This window comes from Pagrus pagrus, assembly GCF_965226575.1.
Source record: "Pagrus pagrus genome assembly, chromosome: 6".
Classification (NCBI taxonomy): domain Eukaryota; kingdom Metazoa; phylum Chordata; class Actinopteri; order Spariformes; family Sparidae; genus Pagrus; species Pagrus pagrus.
In genome coordinates, this window is record NC_140190.1 from 18,587,135 (window position 1) to 18,597,447 (window position 10,313).

Here is a 10,313-nt window from a genome sequence, read left to right on the forward strand (position 1 = left end):
AATGTTGGTTCAGATGTATGGTCATTATGGAGGCTGAAGTTTGTGGTGCTGAATTGTATTGCATTACACTGTTAGTTCACTGTTTCAACTATTTCTATAACCATTTTTACACATTCAATTTAAATCCTATTTTAGAAAATTAAGGCAAATCTTTCTCAGAAGCCCCCTGATGATTTGCCAGTGACTCCTGAAACTGCTAGTGGAGTGCTATTTGCTTTAGCATAGTTAACGTGTTTTCTGTAAGACCAGTAAGCTATAGAGGGACTTGAATACTGATTTGCATTTATCGTACTTCTGGTATAGTTTTCTGAAGGCTGACATGGAAATTGTTAGGTTAAAGCTTCCAAGAAGTTGACATCTAACACCATAAATAATGACAGGACTCATGCTTGAGACAGCAAAAAGTCTTCATGAGACACTAAAGTATGAATTTACAATTTCGAGAAACACATTATTGAACATGTAAAATTACAAATTAATTGAACACAGAAACCAATATTTCAGTGAAGAATTTCCCACACTTTTCATGTACACAGCTGAAGCCTCAATTAATTTCCTATCATACAGACAGTTGAAAACATGACTGCTGATTAACATCTACCTCTCCTGTGAATATCTGTAATAATTTCCTGAAAATGTGAAAACTGTCAGTGATACAGTGCTAAAATACTAAATAAGCTACAAGGTTACTGTTGTTGAATTGCACACAATTGTTGAAAATGCCAAGTGGAAGTTATCTCACCACTTAGACTGAGGGCGCACTCACACTTGGCCCAGTTGCTCCGTACCGTGCCGAAACACTATTGTCCCTCCTCCCCAGTCCCCCGCTGCCCTTCAATCACATTGCTCCGGCCGCAACCGAGCCTGAGCACGGGTACCTCTTGTCCATACGTCATCGTGTCGTAGCATGGTCGCAGCACAATGGAAAACAACACAGAGAACATGACTGACTTTACTGACTTTTTTGTGGCTTATTTTGTGTTGTTTTGGTCATAGACAGCCCTCTCACATTCCTGGATTTCTTGATTATGCAAGGCGGATGATTATACTTCATGTCCACGTTGCGCAACCGTACTGTGCCGAAGCACACCTTTTCCAACTGTGCCAGGGCCATGGAAGCGTACCGTGCTTGAGCACTGGATGGAGAGCTCACACTAGTTAAACAAACTGGACTTTGGGGGTCAAACATACTTGGGCACGGTACGGATTGCCTAGCGTGAGTGAGCCCTAACAAGCTCCCTCTCCCTATTTCTGTCTCTCTCCCAGTTGTATCCCTTCACACGTACAACCACATGCACTCAGTCACAATGTTCAAACAGCACATGACATCAGCATCATAAAACTGACAGAGCTTTCATGTTTGAGACTGTGAGTGAAATATGCGGCTATAACCCGAATCTCTCCTCAGCCTCCATCATTACAAAGCCACCTGAGGTCAGGACAAAGTACGTTATGTAATGGTTGCCGTACAGGTTTGCATCAACATGCAGTAACTGTAGTTTTGTAAGAGGCAGAGGCTTAATACCTGCTGTGAGATCGTCTGGACAAATTGCTGTTGGTTTCTAAAGGATTAACATAATTTACTCTTATTCACACTGGAATGTCGGGAACAAAAACTGCTTTGTTTAACAACTTCTATAATAGGGGTTACTCAGGGGAATGTTTGCTGGTTGGACTTCCAGAGAAAAAGATGGAGACATGATGCTATTTCGATTCCTGCCTCTCTCATCAGATACCGCAGAGGTTCTTTAACAAAAGCCCCTTTGATCCCATTGCGGCAAAATTCGATCCTCACTTAATCTGATAATGTACTGTACTTCTCTCACTCATGAGTACTTAGCTTAAAGTTAGTTAGGAGGGATAAAAGCACCTAACAAATGCTGTAAAAGGAAAACATAAATCTAATTAATTAAATTGAATTTCTTACAACGGTCACCAATTTTCTGGAAAAAAGTCTGTACGTAATTTCATCATTTTACTGCACCAGAATAGCATTCAGTATGTACTGTGTATGTTTTTTTTGTGTTTATATATTTTTACTGAAGTGGTGCACTTGCCTACATTTGAAACCTATTATATAAAAAAAACTTTGACAGTTTTCTGTGAGCATCATACCAGACAAGAGCCGTTGAGCAGTAGGTGAGCAGATAAGAAAGTTTAATTATAATCTCAAATGAACTTGATCACAATGATGATTATATCAGGATACAGCGATTCTGTGATACCTGATACATTGCAAGACAATCATCCACAACACATCAGGATGTCTGTTTAACTGAAGATGAAAAAATGCCCCTAAAAACTCTAAAAGCATAAATTATTTATTTATTCACCACAATGTGGTGTCTGTGTCTGTCATTTCAAGGTAAAATAACAATAATAGCCGTCGGGGTGGCTGTGGCTCAGGAGGTAGAACGGGTCATCCACTAATTGAAAGATCCGTGGTTCAATCCCCAGATCCCCCGGCTTCACATTGAAGGATCCTTGGGCAAGATACTGAATCCCCAATTTGCTCTATTGAATGGCTGAGCAATATTGGGGGGCGCTTTGGATAGGAAGCGCTGTATCACTCCTGATGAGCAGGTTTGCAGCCTTTGCTATCAGTGTGTGAACGAGTAAATGTTAGTGTTTGAGTAGTTAGTAGACTAGAAAAGTGCTAAATATTGTAAAGGCAAGTCTATTTACCATAAAATGGAAGGAAAGAGAAACTGTCGGGAGGCAATCTTTGTCCGCCATTTCCCCACTATGAGTGCCTTCTTCTTCATCTCAACTTAGTTAACTTCTGCTCACTTTACCTTCATTCATTTGATGTGCCATCATGAGGAGACATGAAGAAGTGTCAAGCCCCTGCTTGTTTTTATAAAACATATCAATATTCAGTGCCAGTGTATCCCTAATCGATAATCTGTCCCACCCCTAACAATGAGCCGGCAAGCAGGACCCTGCAACTGAAGCTAATAATTGGAATTTAGCAATCTTCAATTTTTTTATTTAACCTGTGCTTTTCTTACTGCGACATGACAAAACACTGTCTCATTGAGACCTCAAGCCTCAAATTATCCATTAATGAATTACTCCTTGGTGACCAACAGTTTGCTAATAAATCATGCTAACAAAGAGTTTTGTCAAACCACTGAGGAATTTTAAAAATCTGTGTATTTCTCACAGAAAAACATTCCAAAAGTTGTTACAGTTTTCAAATTTCAATTCAAATTTTTCAAGAAGGATGACGTTCATAATTAAATAATTAGTACAACTGAATCCAAAAAGGCCACATGAGGATCTTAACACGTTATTGTGAAAAAAACAGTTACACAATTTTACTCCTCCCACACAATCAGCTGCTATTAACTTCATCGTTCACAACGTTCAAAAATCTGCCATGAAAATGTTTTAAAATGCGACACACAAAATGGTGTCTACAGTTAAAGGTCACATGAGAAAGTCCATTCATCATCAGTTTGAAAGCTCGTGCTGATCAGTTCAGGGGCTCATTATCTCGGTCAGTGCGGCTGAATGTACTGTGGCCAAACTGGGGGCAGAGAGTGTTCAACACTGGATGGAGCAGCCACAAGCAAGAAGTCACACTCTTAATTGTGTGATTTTCTATCCTAACAATGTTCAGTGGTAAAAACCTAATTTTGCAGTTGCTTCAACTGGGGCAACATACACGAGAATATGAATCTTTGCACATCCAATGACTATAATGTGTTAAAACAAAAAAAAGTGTATTCAAAAGTAGTGAGACTGCAGGAAGAATGCCTAAGGCAGATTGATAGTGTTCCCAGTGTTCCTAGTCAAAATGTTACATCATCAGAAGGATCTGTTTACATTGAGCTAATAGAAGTTCAGTCCACATCTGAAGTCAGTTCCTAGAAGTTAAATACTGTGAAATTTTGTGTGCCATGTTGTGATGGTATGTTGACTGTGGTGAAGAGTGTGCCGCGGGCCAATAGAACAGCTCCCATATGATGTCACTTTTTCCTTCAAGAGGGTTTTATCAGTGAGGTCAGACCAGAATATTATGCATGTTATTTTCCATGCCAGCTGTCTTTTTCTCACAGGGACTCGCAAACACTTGTCAGCGACCTAACTGCAAAAAAATATTCACTACTACTCTAATGTAGGTCAAGTCTGAAGTGACTCAAGATGAGGTCATATTTTTGGATATCATAATCAATTAATTTGTGCGTTTTAACACTACTGTAATAAATAACAGCAGTAATAAGGTAATGTGCTCATATGTTGCTTAAAGAGACTAAATTAAAGTACTGCATCATGCTGATTTTCACTTCAATGTTGATGATTACTCCAGTTAAAATGTTTAATTTGAATGTATTTTTAGCCTCCCATGAATACTTGACATATGAGATTCTCAGCAGTCTCAGGGATTCTCAGTTCATCTACAAATTAGACAAATGCCTACAACTTTTTTATTCTAATTTACTCTATTTCTTAACATTACACAGAATAATAATAATAATAATAATAATTTATGATTCAAGTAACGAACATAGAGCATGTCAGTGTTTGAAACAGTTTCCTAACGGAAGAACATGTTAATGATTAACCGCTAATCGATTGTTAAGGTCGCTGACTATCAATTAAAGAAATTGCTTCAAATTTGTGTCCCTAGTTACAATATTAAAAAATATCAATACAACTCATGTAAACATGCTGTCTTGTCCGCAGGGAAAGGCCTATGAAGTGCACTAAATTGAAAATACGGTTTGTGCTCTTAACAAACATTACACTGAAACTATCCATGCCCACCTTCTTCACAAACTTTTGCCTAAAATTTTCCCTGGAAAAAGATGTTTTGGATTGACCACTTAAATACAATACAACCACTGTGATTTTAAACATAATCCTTTTTAACTGAATTCTCAGTTTTAGTTTAGTCAAACAGAGTGATACAGACTATGAGATCTTTTTTTCTTGTGATTTTTTCATTTTGGTTCAATGGGTCCTCCTAATCTGACCTTGGCCCCATAAAATGTTTGCATGATTTATTCTTTGTGGAAAGCATGATTTTTTAAAAAGTTCTTTGGTTAGAGGGCTTTACTGCGTGCAGAAGATATTACAAAAAAACAAAAGACTTAATAATATAAGTGCTAAAACTGATGCCAACCTTGAAAGATGTGTGTTTAAGGAGTTCAAGCACATCCTTGAAATGCAAATAAACACAACAAGCTCTAATTAACATGAATTTTCTTTATCCTTTCACTTATTTCTGCAAACTTTGTACCTCTTACAGAAGAGAACTTCACTCGACGTCTCTACCACTTCAGGGGTTATCACCATCTTATGGCAGAATGCCAAATAGCAATTTAATCATTTAGGAGCTAAATTTCCTTTTGGCTAAAATGCACATGAACTACTGGTGTGTGAAATCATCTTCGCACAAAATGACCTCGCAGGCTTCTTGGTGGACCAAATTGATACTGCGAGAACCCCGTATCGTGGCTCCAATCCATTTGAGTTATTTCCACCTTAATAAGGTTCGTCCTGCGGTTGTAGCTCTCTTAGGAGGGTGGACAGGTAGCCTGGCTCTGACTGATAGAACTTCTTAATCCCTGCAGGGCGAGTTCACTTTCATGTTATTATCTCTCTAAAGTGGGCAAGAGATTTTAGAAGTCATAAGATTTTCATGAAGTCATAAGGTGATGGGTGCTCTTAATAAGCAGATGCTATATCAAACAGCTGAGTGTGCACCTAAGCATACATCTACAAGGAGTCTTTTATAAAGTTAGTTATAAAGCTACATGTATAAAGTTTAAACATATGTTTTGTTACATTTTGTTACAATATTTTTTCCATCTCCATCTTTGTTCGGGGGAGGGCTGCAACAGCTCTTCGTCATCATTTAATCTGGTAATTGTTAATTAATTAATTGTTTGGTCTTGATCACAACTTAAGAACTTTAGTTTTCTTATGTCTGAACAACAGTACAACAGCTACAGGTCCTCAATCATGTGTCAAAGATTGTGGACTGAACAGGATAAAATGCATGTGGATAATTTCTTTTCCATAAATACTTAATGTTGAAAACAGTGACGATCATATTGCTCAGTGAAGAAAAAAGCATCATAGCTGCAGATTATTTCTGAGTATCTTTCTGAGCCTGGCCTCATGCTTTCAGAGCAGTGCGCCAAGCGGATGATGCTGATGCTGCTGTCTGTCTAATCTGCTTCCAACCTATTTTCTTCACAGCTGTCTCATCTACTCCCACCATATCATGATCACCATTAATAGACTACCTGCCACGTGAAAATGCCATCAGCTGTATCAAATCTGTCGCAACATGCAGCCTCTAAAGGTCTGCTTATGCCGTCTCCTGCAGTGATGGAATGGGATGTCACCACATAATGTATGAGGGAGATGTCAGGGTAGTGATTTGATGTCCTACATTGGGCACTTTAATAGACGAATTGAATGAGAAAGTGTGCTAAAGTCATTGATGAAAAACATGACATGACACGGGTGAAACAGATGCTCAGCTTCGCTGTGGGAAAACTATTCATAGCTTGTAACAGTAATTAGAAGATGATAAAGAACAGTGTTAGTGTGGCCCCGTTCTGCCTTGTGTTCATTAGTGTGTACATATATGGCAACAGCGATTAAGATGATAAATGTATTTTACAATGCCACACGAGCCCTCAGTTTCACACACTCAATGTGTACAACGTGAACAATCACTCTGTGTGTGGATATATATCTAATGTGGGTGTGAGCACACACACCCAGTCCCAGTCACGTTTGTCCTATTTCATAACTCAGGACAGCCTTGAAGTCCTTGAACAAGAATGAGGTCAAAATCTGCCAAAGGCCAAACAATGAGAGGATTGATGCTGCAGAGATAGGGAACTGGATCTGCCCTCTTCAGTGAAGGCTGTTTTTCTTTTTTAATGTGCAAGATGACCTTGTCTGAAATCCTGCAGGAGCTGATCACTACCACCGCCATCCAGATTGCACCGTCCGGTCAATGTGAGCCTATTGAGAGCTGCTGTATTGATCCAAATTGGAGATCTAATTCAATACAGCTTCAAATTTGAGCGAAGGCTGATGGAGCCCTTCGTGAATGTCATGTCAGTCAATGAATGGAGCCTCTTGTATTAAAGACAGGAAAGACTGCAAATGTTAAGGAACAGGTCTTGAAATATTTTTTTTCTGCTTCAAAGCATAATAAGTTTCTTGTTTTTATTCACACACCGTTGCAGTAAAAGGGTGTCCGTTACTTAAAGCATACAATATTTAAGAAGTACATTTGTTTATTGTTGAACACATAATGCAACAGTTCTCTTTACTGCCGATGCTCATCTGTGGTTATTTTTCTTAGAGCAACAACTCCATTTTCAATTAGTACAAACATACAGTATTTGAATTGATAGATGTTTTACTGCAGCTGTGAAATGAATGCTACACAATTTAACACACGTGAATAACCCACTTTCAGGTGATGAATTCAATTGTGTTGAGTCAAAGCAGTTAAAATAGTGAATTAGAGGTTTTTCAATTAATCTGCAGATACTTTCTGAATTAGTAAATCCATTGTTTTGTCTTTAAAATATAGAAAATAATGAAACATGCTCATAATAAATTCTTATAGCTCCAAATGATATTCAGACACATTTTCTGTTTGAGCAACAGATATTGACTTGAAAACCCTCTGTGCTTCATTTATCATTAAATATGACAAGTATCACAAAAGATGAATGGATTAACAAAAAAGTTTCAGATAATTTTTTCTGATTAATTGACTCATCATTTCAGCTCAAGTGGTACAGATGAACTGATATTGGTCAGATCAATGGAGCTATATGTACAGGCCAGTTAGATTTCAAATATATGTTTTTGCCTTACTGACCTTTATAACCTGACAGGGAATTATCACTCTCAAGAATCAGAAGCGACACACTGCTCAGCTCCAGGCGATGGTCAGAAGGAAATGATCATCAGTGGAACAGCCCAATTCAGAAATACTATCAGAGGGTTTCAATCTCAATCACTATTTCAGTCAGCCAACTCACGTGGAAAGAATACTGGGTCCGTAGAGAGTTGATATTTGGCATCAAGATATGTGAACTCATCATTTCCTGCTCAGCACAGCAGAGATTTGGAAGTGACGATAATAAAATCCCCCTCACAAAACTGCATTAGACACAGAGCCTGACGCCAGCTGTTACATGGAATCTACAGTACAATGTGACGGGCAACTGGCCTGAGGTCATCCCCAGATAAAGCACCTCCAACAACTGCAGAGAAATATACTATCTAGTCAGTTATAAAGGATAAAATACATCCATCCATCCAAATGATAACACATGTAGACAACATCTGCTATGCGGCAGGTAATTATTCACTCAAAATCAGTTTGGTGCAAACAAATCTTTCTGATAAAAGTAGAAGTATTGATTCGACTTCTTTACTCAAGTAAAAGTAAGAAAACAAGGCTCTGAAATGTACTCAAGGTATAAAAGCAAAAAGTATCCCTCTGATGGACATTTCTGCAGGCCTTTTCTGTGTAAAGCTAACTGAACCTCACGTCATAATTAATGGGTAATTTAAGTGATATAATTCAAAGACTATTAAACTCAAAGGCAGATTCAGTAGGATTTGTCTGTTCTGTTCGTAACACACAGGAAGTGTGCAACTGATTGTTGAGTCTCATTCCCAGGATGTAAATAATAACTAAAGCGAGTATGTTTAAAAAATATAATGAGTAGAATAATAATAATAGAATAAGTACAAATATTTCTGTTAAAATGTAAGTAGTAAATGTAAAAAGTAGTCCAAGAAATAATTACTAATAAAAACATAGTAGTAATAATTTCGGTCTTTACAATCTTAACAACCTGAATAATGAATTTGCATAGAAAAAAATTAAATATTTAAGATAAATGGCAGAAAGGGTTTGAACTAAACCTTGAGAAAAGGGTGAAATACTGCCCCCTTCTCTTTTGATGATGGTGGCTGGAAATTACAAATAGCTTCTAAGTATCAAAAGTACAAGTAAAAGTAAGTTATACACATATTTACATTTAATGTAAACATTAGTGTACTATGGGTTGACCAATTATCGGCCTGGCCAATTATCCAATCCGGTAGTCAGCATTTTTCTGATAATTTGAATCAGCTTTTTATCTAATTGTCGATAAAATATGCTAATAAAAAAGACTGGCTTTGATGCAGCATACAATCAGAAAAGTAACTAGTAACTAAAGTTATCAAATTAATGTAGCGAGTAAAACGTATGATATTTACTTCCAAAATGTGGTGGAGTGGAAGTTGAAGTAGAAGAAAATGGAGATAGTTTAGTAAAGTACCTAAAAAAATGTACAGTACTTGATTAAATGCACTTAGTTACTCTCCATCACTGAATATTACCTTCAAAGACCAGACTCTGCACGGAGCCAATAAGAACCAAAGGGCTAATTGAACCAATCAATAAATGCCCTTAACACTCATAAACTCACATATAACACACTACATAAATCAACAGAGTGCTGGAATAGTAAGAACAACAACCTAAAGACAAATTAGCTCAAGTATTTCAAGAAAAAAGTTAATAATGAGGCAAATATTACATGTAAGCTAGTAAACATTAGCTAGCTGCACAGCAGCCAAATTAGCATCCAAGCTAGCAGCCAGCACATATGGCAACAGCTAGCGTTAGCTTCAAGCCAAAGCAATTCACAGGCGAATTGCTCACAATAAACAACACAACAGGGCCGAGATATCCACAGCTGTGTTAGCACAAGCAGAAACTAATGTACTCACCCTGTTGGTGAAGTGGAGAAGTACGACCCCACCAGCCTCAGCGGAAAAGAAACTGAACATGTCGCCCTCCAACGGCAGGAAACTTCCATCTTCTGCGTGAGACGTTTGAGGACGACCGTTAAAATGAACGTTGTGAAACGGCAGCTAGCATTAAAAGCAGCAGATCTACCTTCACAAAGCTACCAGTCAGTGAATATAACAGCTTTTAAAGTAGAGCTGGCAAAGAAGCTCACCTTGAACTATGTCATTGTTGGGGTGCGTTTGATTTACAGTACCTTCCAGCAGAGTAGTGTGTGTCATGTAAGGGTGTTCACGTCTGAACAAGGTCACAGGCTTCTTTTATACTGCAAAAGAAGCTGGATCGCTTGAGTTAAATATTGATTATATACAGTCATGGAAAGAAACTAAGTACATTTACTCAAGTACTTTACTTGAGAACTGCCATTTTCAGCTGCTTTATTCTTCCACTCCACTACATTTTGCAGGCAAATATTGCACTTTTACTAAATTTATCCGATAGCTGTTACTAGTTA

The 10,313-nt window shown here is 37.8% G+C and overlaps 1 long non-coding RNA gene across 1 annotated transcript in view; it reads right to left on the reverse strand.

The window, feature by feature from the left end:
• Positions 1 to 10,067, reverse strand: part of LOC311259052 — a 43,889-nt gene extending 33,822 nt beyond the window's left edge. The window contains exons 1-2 of the long non-coding RNA XR_014622815.1: positions 10,014 to 10,067; positions 9,781 to 9,872 (exon numbers count right to left, since the gene is read on the reverse strand). This is a non-coding gene — a long non-coding RNA (uncharacterized lncRNA). The remainder of the gene's footprint in view (positions 1 to 9,780; positions 9,873 to 10,013) is intronic.
• Positions 10,068 to 10,313: the final 246 nt, after the last annotated feature.